The sequence below is a fragment of the Anabrus simplex genome, chromosome 13, assembly GCF_040414725.1.
Source record: "Anabrus simplex isolate iqAnaSimp1 chromosome 13, ASM4041472v1, whole genome shotgun sequence".
Lineage (NCBI taxonomy): Eukaryota > Metazoa > Arthropoda > Insecta > Orthoptera > Tettigoniidae > Anabrus > Anabrus simplex.
Window position 1 is genome coordinate 70,605,235 of NC_090277.1, and position 15,378 is coordinate 70,620,612.

The following is a 15,378-nucleotide window of genomic DNA, read 5'->3' on the forward strand; positions in this document are numbered from 1 at the left end:
GGCTTACCGTCCCGATCCCACGGACGAGTGTCACTCCATGGGAACACTGGCCTTCTGACCCCAACTTGACAGGTATTTGCAGGTGCTCAAATACGTCAGCCTCGTGTCGTTAGAGTTACTGGCACGCAAAAGAACTGCTGCGGAACAGAATTCCGCCACGTCGGCGTGTCCGAAAGCCGTAAATGTAGTTAGTAGGACGTAAAGCAAAATGACACTATTATTATTATTATTATTATTATTATTATTATTATTATTATTATTATTATTATTATTATTATTATTATTATTGGGAATTGTATAGCACCACTCTGCCGGTCAACATTCCAATAGGAGTCGAATCAGCTAACTACATTATGATCCAGGCGGGCTGGCATTAGTACTTGTGTTCTTACGATTGTTTAAGTTTTAAAAGACAAATGAGTAATAAGAGTTCTTTGCATTAATCTTCTTGTTCACGGCCTTGGAGCCGGCAGTAATGTTTCTGTTTTAGTTGGTAGTGTGAGGAACACAGACACCAGGTTCAGAGAGATGAGGCTGCTTCCGTGTTCATGGCAACAGCCGGACTCCTTGTTTTTGTACGTTAAAAAAATATCAAACTTCCCTATGGGAAAATCAAATGATCATCCATCAACGGCTGCTAATTTCAGATGTCATAGCCTGCACGGTTGTTAGGTGACAATACCTTACATCAGAGCCTGCACAGTTGATAGGTAACAATACCTTACATCACAGCCTGTACAGTTGATAGGTAACAATACCTTACATCACAGCCTGCACAGTTGATAGGTAACAATACCTTACATCACAGCCTGCACAGTTGCTAGGTAACAATACCTTACATCACAGCCTGCACGGTTGCTAGGTAACAATACCTTGCATCACAGCATGTACGGTTGCTAGGTAACAATACCTTACATCACAGCCTGCACGGTTGCTAGGTAACAATACCTTACATCACAGCCTGCACAGTTGCTAGGTAACAATACCTTACATCAGAGCCTGCACGGTTGCTAGGTAACAATACCTTACATCAGAGCCTGCACGGTTGCTAGGTAACAATACCTTACATCACAGCCTGCACAGTTGCTAGGTAACAATACCTTACATCACAGCCTGCACGGTTGCTAGGTAACAATACCTTACATCACAGCCTGCACGGTTGCTAGGTAACAATACCTTACATCACAGCCTGCACGGTTGCTAGGTAACAATACCTTACATCAGAGTCTGCACAGTTGCTAGGTAACAATACCTTACATCACAGCCTGCACGGTTGCTAGGTAACAATACCTTACATCACAGCCTGCACAGTTGCTAGGTGACAATACCTTACATCACAACCTGCACAGTTGCTAGGTAACAATACCTTACATCAGAGCCTGCACGGTTGCTAGGTAACAGTACGTTACATCACAGCCTGCACAGTTGCTAGGTAACAATACCTTACATCACAGCCTGCACGGTTGCTAGGTAACAATACCTTACATCACAGCCTGCACAGTTGCTAGGTAACAATACCTTACATCACAGCCTGCACGGTTGCTAGGTAACAATACTTCACATCACAGCCTGCACGGTTGCTAGGTAACAATACCTTACATCACAGCCTGCACGGTTGCTAGGTAACAATACCTTACATCACAGCCTGCACGGTTGCTAGGTAACAATACCTTACATCACAGCCTGCACGGTTGCTAGGTAACAATACCTTACATCACAGCCTGCACGGTTGCTAGGTAACAATACCTTACATCACAGCCTGCACGGTTGCTAGGTAACAATACCTTACATCACAGCCTGCACGGTTGCTAGGTAACAATACCTTACATCACAGCCTGCACGGTTGCTAGGTAACAATACCTTACATCACAGCCTGCACAGTTGCTAGGTAACAATACCTTACATCACAGCCTGCACGGTTGCTAGGTAACAATACCTTACATCACAGCCTGCACGGTTGCTAGGTAACAATACCTTACATCACAGCCTGCACAGTTGCTAGGTAACAATACCTTACATCACAGCCTGCACGGTTGCTAGGTAACAGTACCTTACATCACAGCCTGCACGGTTGCTAGGTAACAATACCTTACATCACAGCCTGCACGATTGCTAGGTAACAATACCTTACATCACAGCCTGCACAGTTGCTAGGTAACAATACCTCACATCACTACCTGCACAGTTGCTAGGTAACAATACCTCACATCACTACCTGCACAGTTGCTAGGTAACAATACCTTACATCACAGCCTGCACGGTTGCTAGGTAACAATACCTTACATCACAGCCTGCACGGTTGCTAGGTAACAATACCTTACATCACAGCCTGCACGGTTGCTAGGTAACAATACCTTACATCACAGCCTGCACGGTTGCTAGGTAACAATACCTTACATCACAGCCTGCACAGTTGCTAGGTAACAATACCTTACATCACAGCCTGCACGGTTGCTAGGTAACAATACCTTACATCACAGCCTGCACGGTTGCTAGGTAACAATACCTTACATCACAGCCTGCACGGTTGCTAGGTAACAATACCTTACATCACAGCCTGCACAGTTGCTAGGTAACAATACCTTACATCACAGCCTGCACGGTTGCTAGGTAACAATACCTTACATTACAGCCTGCACGGTTGCTAGGTAACAATACCTTACATCACAGCCTGCACGATTGCTAGGTAACAATACCTTACATCACAGCCTGCACAGTTGCTAGGTAACAATACCTCACATCACTACCTGCACAGTTGCTAGGTAACAATACCTCACATCACTACCTGCACAGTTGCTAGGTAACAATACCTTACATCACAGCCTGCACGGTTGCTAGGTAACAATACCTTACATCACAGCCTGCACGGTTGCTAGGTAACAATACCTTACATCACAGCCTGCACGGTTGCTAGGTAACAATACCTTACATCACAGCCTGCACGGTTGCTAGGTAACAATACCTTACATCACAGCCTGCACGGTTGCTAGGTAACAATACCTTACATCACAGCCTGCACGGTTGCTAGGTAACAATACCTTACATCACAGCCTGCACGATTGCTAGGTAACAATACCTTACATCACAGCCTGCACAGTTGCTAGGTAACAATACCTCACATCACTACCTGCACGGTTGCTAGGTAACAATACTTTACATCACAGCCTGCACGGTTGCTAGGTAACAATACCTTACATCACAGCCTGCACGGTTGCTAGGTAACAATACCTCACATCACAGCCTGAGGAAAATCAGTGTCTCATTGGCCTGGTAACTGGCAGAGTGAAATGGAATAGAAAATTGGTTGAGTATTGTGAAAAAGCTTCTTGGTAAAATTGATTGTTCAATAAAAGAATGCGATCTAATAAATATTGTAAATGTTTGCTGTCATGACGACGAAATGAAGAAACATTTACTGCAAACTGAGAGAGTCGATGAGGTCATGGCAGGCAGGCGAAGTCACACTGATATCGTCAAGTCAAGTAGCTAATATTTGGGAACATTGAAATAGTTCCAGTTAATTTACACACTGCTGTGAGAGAGTTTTTCCTCTAGTTTTGGTTGAATGACCTCTCTAAATTGTTTCATGACATGTCTGGAAAGTTTAATATTATCGGGTTGGTAGTTTATATGAGACAAGGGGCATTTACATTGAGAAACTCAAATAGTAGAAACAGAGATCGAAGCAGTTCAACATCAAAACGCTGATTTAGGAGACAAGTATTCTGATGATGGCTTTCTGTGGTTTCCCTTGTTCATACCAGGCAAATGCCGGGATGGTACCTAACATAAGACCACAGCTGCTTCCTTCCCTCTTCTTGTCTATCCCTTCCGGTCCCCCCGCCCCCCAACAAGGCATAGCAGGTGAGACAGCCTTTGCGAGGTACTGGTCCTCCTGCCTAGTTGTACCTCCCCACTCGACCCAAAGTCTCATGCTCCAGGACACTGCCCTTGAGGCGGTAGAGGTGGGACCCCTCGCCGAGTCCGAGGGAGAAACCAACCCTGAAGGATAAACGGACTAAGAAAGAAAATAAATACAAATCTCATCGTAACCTTCAGCTTACGTGATGTCAAAAAAGCAAAGGCCATGAAAGCCCTTGGATGGTTGGAAGGTAAAAGCCTTCCACTATCCGTAACCTCGGCATTTGGTGAGGTAGAGTGGTTAGCTCTACGCCCGGACGCCTTTGCCCCCAGGAGTTAACCTGGTACTCATTTTTGGTGTAGGCTGAGTGAATCTCAGGGCCATGTGCACCCCCGGAAATGGAAATCTCGTTTCTTAATGCTTTTCTTCCTGACGGGTAATCGAACGCACGTCCTTTCGGGTGAACCGAGCACGCTTTTACCCCATCTTACCTGTTGTTTATGAACATCGATTGCATCCTGCTATTTTTGTCTTTATTATGGCTCTAACCGTACCTGTAATCAATACTCTACCTAGAGAATTCCTCAATATATGGTATTGTCCCTCTCTGGTTTCCGCTCTAGGTCAGTGCTAAGGAGTCGCAGGTTCAAACCTGGCAGAGGTATTCAATTTTGAAGATTGCAGAAGAGTCTATTTCGTTCTTCATGATGTTCACCTGAGAAAATTAATTAAAACTCAGCCGTGCATCACGCAGTTGTTTTCAGCGTAACGTGCTAGAGTAAGACGGAGGAGAATCGAAACTGACACGCAGGCGGTGTAAATGGTGTTTGTACGGGGAACAATGTAAGTATTAATGAGGTAGTTAACTCCTCACATCGTTATGAGAGTATTGACGGCTTGTAGTAGAGATGTAAAGGAGAGGGTGTAAGAGCCCAGTGTTTGGGACCGTCATCAGTACCACTTGATACGAGAATTGGGAAAAATTCAAAGGAAAGGAGCATCATTTGTTCTGGGTGATTTCCCACAAAGGAGTAGTGGTACGAAAATGTTGCACACTTTGGACTGGAAAGACTAGGGAGTAAGGAGACGAGCTGTTCGACTAAGTGGTATGCTTCTACCAGTCAGGGGTGAGTTCCCGTGGAATGGGATAAGTAGAAAAATAAGCTGTAGTGAAGCTTTTAAAAGTAGGAAAGACAAAGTTGGAATTCAAGACGACAAACTGGGGCAAATATTCACTTACAGGACGAGGAGCAAGGGATTATCAAGGGAAACGTTCCAAGTTCTTTGAAAACGTTTAAAAATGGCTAGAAAAACTCCCTTACTCAGTTGACCTCCCGAGGCTGAGTGGACCCCTCGTATCACTTTTCAAATTTCGTGGCAGAGCCGGGAACCAGACCCAGGCCTCCGGGGGTGGAGTTAATCACACTAACCACAGAGGCGGACTTTTTCAAATTCTTTGAAAGTGTAAACAACTGATAGGAAATCTGCCACTTGGGTGACTGCCCTAACTGCAGATCAATGTTGATTGATCGATTCTTTTAATCGACATCCTTAAGTACAGATGTCCGAATTTCCTTTTTATTTGTATATAAAAATATCTGTTAGGGTTAGTAGTTTAAAATTCCAGCGAACTTTCAAGTACTGGCATGACGGGGGAAGTTGGCAACACTGGACCGCACAGTAGAGGCTGATGCAGGAGGACAGTGCTCTAGTTTGTGTACTTTAAATCTCCGTGGTGATTATTTTTCTTCCACACAGTGTAGCAGTGTTATATAATGTTTGCCCTGCAGATAATCTGGTCTGGTTATCCACCAGATCTATGTGATATACAAGTAAATGAAGGGAACGGAACTGTATCTAACACATGTAAAACCTTTTAGCAGTACGAATATTTGGATTCCAGTAAATATAATGTCCTTCCATCCTTTTCTCGACAGCAGCAGGATGATGAACGTTATTGCCTACTAATTCTACATCACTTTAAATCAGCTTTCCTTCCTTCTTTCTTAAGCCGTTTTCCGTCCAGGGATTCCACCTCTACCGCCTCAAGGGCAGTGTCCTGGAGCGTGAGACTTTGGGTCGTGGATACAACTGGGGAGGACCAGTACCTCGCCCAGGCGGCCGCACTGGGAAGATTGGAAGGAATTAAGAAGGAAGAGGGAAGGAAGCGGCCGTGGTCTTAAGATAGATACCATCCCGCCATTTGCCTGGAGGAGAAATGGGAAACCACGAAAAATCACTTCGAGGATGGCTCAGGTGGGAATCGAACCCCGCTCTACTCAGTTGACCTCCCGAGGCTGAGTGGACCCCTCTGCCATTGTTAAAATTTCCTGCCAGAGCAGGGAATGGAACCCAGGCCTTCGGGGGAGGCAGCTAATCACATTAATTACTACACCACAGAGGCGGACTTAAATCAGCCATCTTTTTCCAATTCCTTGCGGCTGTGTTTACAAGTAATTACAGCCTAGTTCAACGGCCAGATGGCCTTCTTGACCCTAATTCTATGTGCAGGAATGTATTGCCTATTATGTATTTCTGCGAAGTGTTGTGTGTGAATGAAAATCTATATTCCGCATGAAGCCGACAGACTGTTCAGGGATACCTTCATTTGTTTGGTTTGTTAAACGAATCATCCTTGTTTCTGTCAGAATACTGTAGTAAGCCACTCCATTTCGTTGGCTTCCGGCGCGTTAAAGAACTCCTGCGGAACAAAATTGCCACACCACGGTTCTGTCAATGACTAGGACGTAGCAGTAGTTAATTGTGACGAGCCATGCCAATACACTCGGAAGTAGAGATGGAAGGCGCAAGTGTCTGCTACTCGCAAAACGGTCAGCGATCTGAACCCCTAAAATGTAGGCAACTCACCGACCTGCGCCTTGTTCAAATACGTTTGCATTCCTGCACATAATTCCCATCTCTACTCAGAAGGTATCCGAAAAGTTTCTCCGTGGAATTCGGCTTCACTCTGTGTATAAAAACCAATGTCCTGACAGACTGATAAACGCTGAGTGTATTAAAGTTAGAGGTAGCAAATTTTAAAGGTATGTTCGTATAAGTGCGTAAAGGATTGATGAGAAAGGGTTTTTACACAATTTTGAATTTTAAGCGTTATAATGAGTTATATTAGAAATTTACCTTTATTACTTTTTAATTTGACTTACAAAGGGTGCAAAGTGTTGTTGAACAAACATTTATATCACAAAATCACATATGTCGCAAGTAGTTCATAACGAAATGGGCTATAAATAGTTATCTATACAGTGAGTGCGACTTCGTCTCTAGTGGCGTCTTAGTCGGGTTAATTGTTAAGAGGAGTGTCAAGAATTGTTGCAGTAGCAGCACTGAAGATGGCCTGATAGCCGAAACCGGTTAGCAAATGCATAATTCTTAGTGAAACAGACAATTTCACCTTGTTTCTTTCTATACTTTGAAATGAGTGTTCTTCGTCGAGGTGTGCTCTCATTTTTCTGCTGACACTCATCATTCCTCGATGGCACTGCTGATACAAAGTACAAAAACAAAAGACGTTCATGAAAAGTAGTTTCCTATAAATGTTTCGCAGACGTTCCGTACATTTTGCGGATGACGAGGCCAAATTATGAACATTTAAGTGTAACCTATGCAAAGGTTTTGTTGTGACCAAATTATTTTATATTCAGTTAACCATATTTTCGGCATGTTAGTATATAGGCTGCTATTATTATTATTATTATTATTATTATTATTATTATTACGCTACGTTCTTCACTTTCCATTAAATTTTCGATCATAGTAGCAAGCGTTTTTGCAGATTTTTGTGGTGAAGAAAACACGTAATTTTCAAGGGATATTCATTTTTTGTTTATTCAAGATATTGGCCATCGTCTTCGCCCATCTTTCAGGTAAGTTGTGAACACCATGCCTGAGAAACTGCTTGTCTTTTGCGGCAAGTTCAGCCATTTTCCAACTTCCTCGAAACTGCTCAAGTGCTGCTCTGCGAGCTCTTGCCCCATTGATGCGACGAGGTGATAGATGGCGCCAGTTCGGGGCAGTACGGCGGGTGGCAAGGATGTCCCATCCAAGCGATTTGAAGGTGTATTTCACTGGTTTTGCTGTGTGAGACCGCGCATTGTCGTGTAATAACAAAATCACTTTGCCATGTCTTCTGGCCCTTTCCGGTCGTCTTTAGACCATTGCGTGATTTAAATTAATCATTTGTTGGGGATAGCGTTCAGTTTGAGTTGGGTCATCATCCACTAACGCCTGCAATTGCTCGTCTTCGCACTTTTGTGGTCTACTAGACTGCACATTTAAATCACCACATGTTCTAATCCATAGAGTGTGTTCACCATATGTTTCTACCACCAACAGCCTCTTTTCATTTTTTGATTAAATAAGAAAAGCAAATGTTCTTTTTCAGACACAAGATCACTGCGCGATACAACACAGGCGCTAGTCTTGTGTGTCAATGTCAGGCGAACAAACTGACGGACGCTGCGTACTGTTCGGTGGCGCCATCTTTTACTGAAGCGGGAATACACTTATGCATACACCTGATATATTTTAAACTGTATAACGTTTTAAAATAACTTTGTAAGATTAACAAAAATCGAAATATGATCTTTAATTTTGAATATTTTCAATATTTGAAGTCAATGTAAACAATGAAGATTTTCTTCTCCCTTACATAAAAAGTCAGGTTACTTTTCTGTTAACGTTCCTTACATTGACATAAATCTCTACGTTCGAGGCTGTTACTCTTTCCAGCATTCCCTGCCGGGAAACGAAGCCGGGGCCCTTGTAACCAAAGGCCAGCCATGGAGCCGGACAGGCTAGAAAGAGAACTGCTAGGGAATCTGCCACCCGGGTGATAAATAAAGTATCATCCTCAGGTGGTGCAGCTGTGACCTGCTGCCATTCTTATATTTCTGGCACTACCGGGAATCGTTACGGTACGGAGGCGGACAGAGCATGCGATATCAACCCCCTCTCGTTTTATGATTTGGGAAACCGTTCCTTCACGTCACGGACATCTTCCTGACCAATAGGAGCCATCGGGTACGCTGTTTTTTAAAATTAAACAATCACGATAACCACCGCCGTTAAGATCATAACCATGACGACTGCACATCTTTTCCACATTTGAGACTCGTCATTGATGAAAGTCGTGTTTATCCATGCACACAGTATGTTTCATAACAACAATAAGAAGGATAAGAATCTCCTTCAGCCAGCCTCTACTTATTTTCGTATCTATATATTTAAAACGCAAGGCGTTTTCTTTTGCAAACCGCCAACAACTCCCTACTGAACCAATTTTTATGAAATATGATTTAGATGAAATGTATACGAGTCAACACTATTGTTTTCTTTATTTCAACTATTTTTAGTATTTTATTTTACGAAATTAACATGCGCATAATAGGGGCTGGCTGGCCGAGGCGGTTCGCCCGAAAGGACGTGGGTTCGAATCCCCGTCAGGAAGTCGTAAAATTTAAGAAACGAGATTTCCACTTCCGGATGTGCACATGGCCCTGAGGTTCACTCAGCCTACACCAAAAATGAGTACCAGGTTAATTCTTGGGGGCAAAGGCGGCCGGGCGTAGAGCCAACCACTCCACCCCATCAAGTGCCGAGGTTACGGAAAGTGGAAGCCTTTACCTTCCACTCCAAGGGCTTTCAAGGCCTGTACGGAGATGACAACATGTGCATAATGCTACTCGCCCATATACGACAAGTGTGCTGTCTGTCTGCAATCCGTGAACGACTTCTATTTGGCTGATTTTCAAGTTGTTACTTTAAATTAAAGGTGCATATCCGTACACTGCGGTTTTTATTCATACTTTTCACTTTAATATGATATTTTTATTCTTCGGACGAAGCTTCCTCTCGGCTTCAGAAAGTAGTTTCAATCGAGATGAGGTCAGCAGATGGCACTGCCACAGTTACATTTTAACAAAGTCTATGTCAACGAGCTGGACTAACATAGCGCTGCCTGACTGAAGCTAATTGAAAGAAAGTCTGCCATGTTTTCAGTGGTCAAATAAGGAAGGATGTAAGACCCTTCAATGTCGAAAAATGCTGAAAATACGCATTATAGAACCACTATTGGTGCAAATTAAAGACCGTTAGCCAAGAGCTCAGAGTGCGATCCATGTTGCGGCGCGAGGCTATCTTTCTTCCTTTCTTTTTTTAAAATTGCTTTTAAACGAACGGTTTAATTAATAAACGCGGGCGAAGCCGCGGGTACATGATGCCTGCGCCGTGCGCGGTAGAGACTAGCAGGCCTCGTTATTGACCCTACCATCAGAACGGAAACGAACGAACGCCAGCCCGCAGAGGTACGCGAGGACAACTGGGAAGGTAAAGGCTTCCACTATCTGTAACTTCAGCACTTGCTGAGATAGAGTGGTTAGCTCTACGCCTGGTGTAGGATGAGTGAACCTCAGGGCCATGTGCGCCTCCAGAAGCGGAAATCTCGACTAGGCATTATCTATATAGCCAATGAGCAATTCATAACCATCATGATCAACATATGAAAAATTCAACAGACTCCATTGCAGTTATAATACTTCAATATAACATATATCAGTCAAAAATCCCCGACCCAGCTGGTATCAAACCCGGGACCCACTGAACCAAAGACCATAATGTTATTTGCTTTACGTCCCATTAACTACTTTTTAAGGTCTTCGGAGACGCCGAGGTGCCGGAGTTTAGTCCCGCAGGAGTTCTTTTACGTGCCAGTAAATCTACCGACACGGGGCTGTCGTATTTGAGCACCTTCAAATACCACCGGACTGAGCCAGGATCGAACCTGCCAAGTTGGGGTTAGAAGGCCAGCGCCTTAACCGTCTGAGCCACTCATCCCGGCGAACCAAAGACCAGCACGCTATCCATTTAGTCACTGTCTCCATTATTATAGCTTGTACGTTTATGCTGTATAATACAGTATATAAAAGTTTGTAAATGGACTTTTCTACATCCTTTATCGTGTACAGTTTTGACATATTATGTTTTAGACCCGCGCAGCGGTGGGCTTGCATGGTGGGTTCGAACCCCACTGTCGGTAGCCCTGGAGATGGTTTTCCCTGCTTTCCCATTTTCACACCAGGCAAATGCTACAGCTGCACCTTAATTATTAAGGCCACGGCCGCTTCCCACTCCTAGCCCTTTCCTATCCTGTCGTCGCCGTAACACCTATCTGCGTCGGTGCGACGTAAAGCAAATTCGAAAAAAACCACTGGAAACTCTGTTTCTTCAGCCTTTGTCATGTACAGTTCTAACATAAATATGTCTCAGATCTGGGAGTCATTCGATACTTACCTAGCAACAGCTGTCATGGCCATCCATCAATACTTCACATCACAGCTTGCACGGTTGCTAGGTAACACATTTCATTGAAACATGTAAATATTTATGATCATTTGGTTTTCCGAAAGGAAAATTTAATAACATTTCTTTTTAGATCGAACGAATATTTACGGAGCTCTTTAGAAGTTTCTGAAAAATATAATCATCGCGATTATCTTTATTATTATTCCTCGTGCGGTAAAAAACAACAACACGAAACTTAAAAGAGAGGAAACTAGGTTTCTATACAGTTAACGGAGGAATTTGACATTCCTTGTATGGGCCTTCATTATTGCTACGCCACTGTATACACCTGCCTGAAATGTAATAACAAGTTTCTAGAAATTAAGGACAAGCCCACATACATGGCGTTCGTAGATCATGAAGGGGCATTCAGTGATGTTGAGATTCTGAAGGTGAATTATTTACAATATGTACAAATATCAGTTAGCAGTGATAAGAATCGAGGGCTATGGAAAGAAAAGCAGCAATCCAGAAAAGAGTGAGGCAAGGATACATTACCCCCCCCCCCCCCCCGCCTCCAACTCCTTTTCAATGTTTATATGGAACAGGCGATATAGGGAATCACAATCCAAGGAGACGATTTTAAAAACCTGATGTTATTTTATCTCAGAACATCTGCAGAAATTGCTGAATGATATGGAAACAGTCTTGGGGAAGGAGCACACGATGAACATAAATAAGTCCAAAACAAAAGTAATGGAGTGCAGGTGATACAGGAAATATTATTAGCTTAGGAAATGAAGTCTTCAAGCAAGTATATGAATATTGTTACTTGGGTAGTAAAATAACTAACGATGGCAGAAGTAAGGGGGACATAAAAACAAGGAAAACCTTTCTTAAGAAAAGAAATTTGCTCACTTGGAACATTGTCATAGCAATTAAAAAGATGTTTTTGAAGACTTTCGTGTGGAGCGTGACATTGTATGGAGGATAACTAGCCCAGAATGACAGAGAGTAGAAGCTTTTGAAATGTGGTGTTACAGAAGAATGCCGAAGGTGAGAAGGGTACATCGAATCACGAATGAAGAAATACTGAATCGATTTGGTGAGAGATCGATTTGACGAAATGTGACCAGAACAAGAGATAGAATAACAGACACATCATAAAACACTCAGGACTTGTTCGTTTTTTTTTTAGGGAAGTGTAGGCGTAGAACGGTAGGGGTAGAAAAAGGTAGGTATATGACAAAATGTACGATGTAATACTTACCTAGAAATGAAAATATTAACATAGGATAGGGGGAATGGACAGCTGCATCAGACCAGTCTATGGATTGGTGACTCAAAGAACAACATTCTAGAAATTATCTTGGGTCATGTCCCATGAACTCGTAACAAACAAACAGATAAAATCTGAACTAAACCTATCTCGACTTGTGTACCTAATCCGAGATAATGATAAGCATTGAACTGTACAGATAATATTATAATTGTATTTATGTAGATGAAGGAATAAAATGAAATTAAAGGATTAGCAGGGGATGGATCGTACAGTGTCGTGCAGCCCGCTCTTCCATAATGTAACGAGAGTAACATAATTTGTAGGGGTTCTATACACAGTACCCCTAATGTTTATGCAAATCTCATAGCAGAACTGTTGTACAGTATAGTCGTTACTCGCTTTATTAATGCCGCAACATCCGGACTCCAGTTATCAGAGAAGTGTGTCAGTACCATGGAGCGGTCCTAGGTTGGACTCCCGGCACTGCAAGTGATCAACTAGAGTGCAGTGTCTAAATGGTGAGGTATTGCACAAGGATATGTACTCTAACAACATAAGATACGGACGGGGCATAAAGCAAGGAACTGCCAGGGCAATCGCCATGTCTGAATCAGGAGTGGTCCACGCAGCCAGAGCGCATAGAATGACAGCTCCCTGCGTATTCCAATGGAACGGCCGATAGATTACACTGCAACGTTTTGCAGGCAATTTGGGACACCCAGAACATCGCTTCTTTTTATGTAGGGGTAAAAGGGAGTACCTATTTAGAGGTGCATGAAAAAGGAATCCTATACAGTACTTCTTTTTCGCTCCGCACGTTCGAATTTAATTCATTTCAAATACTCGTATATTCTAGAAGGTAGCAATTGTCTTATTAGAAATTTTGAAATGCAAATGGGACTTCATCTATGAGGGGGAGGGAGGAGGTATGATTTAATTGTTTTTCTACTCTGCACGAAAGACAATATAAAGAGAAATTCACACTAACTAATAACGCACACTTCCGTTTTGCGTGCTGATGCAGTGAACTCACCGTTTAGGGAGGTAGCAAGCTTCATCCGAGGCTGGCGGTCTTCACTGCATACACAATCCACACAACACTGGACAGCTCGACCTGGGAGCCCAATGGTTCCGTCCGGCGAGTCTAGAGAGCGTATCGATCGCCCAATGACAGCGCATCATCTCCATAAGTCACGCCCACTGCCTTATACGTCATCACTTCTAGATAAACAAAGTACAGTAGCTATGCGTGGAAAAATAATATCTAGTCTGTGTCGGCACTTTCAATGATTTCGCTGAACTCGGTACCTTTGTGAGTGGTAGAATCTGGACATGTTTTGTCTTACCCCAAAAAGTATGAACTGTCCCCCCTTCACTATCATCAACAGTAATTTATAAGAAATGCCTTTTTTAACCTTTTCCCCTAGTTTGTTGGGGTCGACAAAGCACTTTCGATTTGGCTCAGTTTTACAGCCGGCTGCACACACTATTGGTTGTTTTTTGTGATGGTTGGTAGTGTGGTGTGTTGTATGGTCATCAGATGAAGAGATGCGTGTGTAAACACCGAGACCCCGAGCGTAAGGAACTAGTCATACAAAGTTAAAATTCTCACTCCCGAGGCCGCCTCAACCGAAGTCTGTTTTTGGACGTTAGACATGAAGTACACCTCATTCCTGCCATTGTTCTCACCTGATTGTACCAGGGAGCATTCTTGCTACATTCATGTGTGTATTAATGAACTTTCTCTTACATCCGTATTGACTAGTAATGATTTAACGGTTACGTGCCAGAAGCGACCAATCGTCAATCAATCACTTACAGCTGGTCTGTATAAGTGGCACATTGTCTATTGGCCCTTTACCTAGTTTTTTCTTACATAACTTCAGAGAATTTGAACATTTATCTTACCGAGCTCGATAGCTACAGTCGCTTAAATGGGGCCAGTATCCAGTATTCGGAAGATAGAGGGTTCGAACCCCACCGTCAGCAGCCCTGAAGATGGTTTTCCGTAGTTTCCCATTTTCACACCAGGGAAATGCTGGGGTTGTACCTTAATTAAGGTCACGATCGCTTCCTTCCCACTTCTAGCCCTTTCCTGGCCGCTCGTCGCCATAAGACTCATCTGTGTCGGTGCGACGTAAAGCAACTTGCAAAAAAAAAAAAAAAAAAAAAAAAAAAAAAAAAAAATTAAATTAAAAATGGACACTTATCGATAATTTCTCTTGGTAAATTATTCCAATCCCAAACTCCTCTTCCAATAAACGAATATTTGCTCCAATGTGTCCTCTTGAATTCCAACAGTCATCTTCATATCGTGATCTATCCTACTTTTAAAAGCACCATTCAAACTTATTCGTCCACTAATGCCAATCTTCGCCATGTCTCCACAGTTCGAAACATACCACCGAAGTCGAACAGCTCGTCTCCTTCTCTCGGTGCAAGCTACAGACGTGAAAATTACGGCATTGTCCTCTCTCCAAGATCTATTATGTTACCTTCCATTCTGTATATACTGGAATGTTCTTTGATTATGTAACATGAGCTCACGAAACTTCTTATTATTACCTTGAACGTTTTCAAATTGTAAATTCTTAGTGCATGGCTTTTACTGCCGGGGTGTTCGGCTCGCCACATCTCCCGGTACACCCCGTGGAGGTGAGCTACGTGCTTATACATTACACTGGTTTAGTTTTCAGCGACGGGTACTTGAGTTGGTTTTAGATATTGCCTTCGGGTGTGATTTAACTTCCGTCATAGAAATGTAGTCATTAATTGGTATTTACCACGGTTTTACAGTATCGTTGGGATTGTTCCCCGTAAAGTCTTATTTAGGCTGTATTTGCCGACGACTAATTCGCTGTACCTAATTAAATGTTGTGCACGGTTTGCGGTTATAGCAGTTCGCTATTTGAACAGAACAGAGAAGAATTTCATT

The 15,378-nt window shown here is 43.0% G+C and overlaps 1 protein-coding gene across 2 annotated transcripts in view; it reads right to left on the bottom strand.

The window, feature by feature from the left end:
• LOC136884939 (regulator of G-protein signaling 7) overlaps window positions 1-13,560 on the bottom strand; it is a 276,905-nt gene extending 263,345 nt beyond the window's left edge. For both annotated transcript variants that reach the window (XM_067157264.2, XM_067157265.2), the window contains exon 1: window positions 13,477-13,560. The gene's annotated coding sequence lies outside the window, so the exon portion shown is untranslated. The remainder of the gene's footprint in view (window positions 1-13,476) is intronic.
• Between the last annotated feature and the right edge of the window lie 1,818 nt (window positions 13,561-15,378).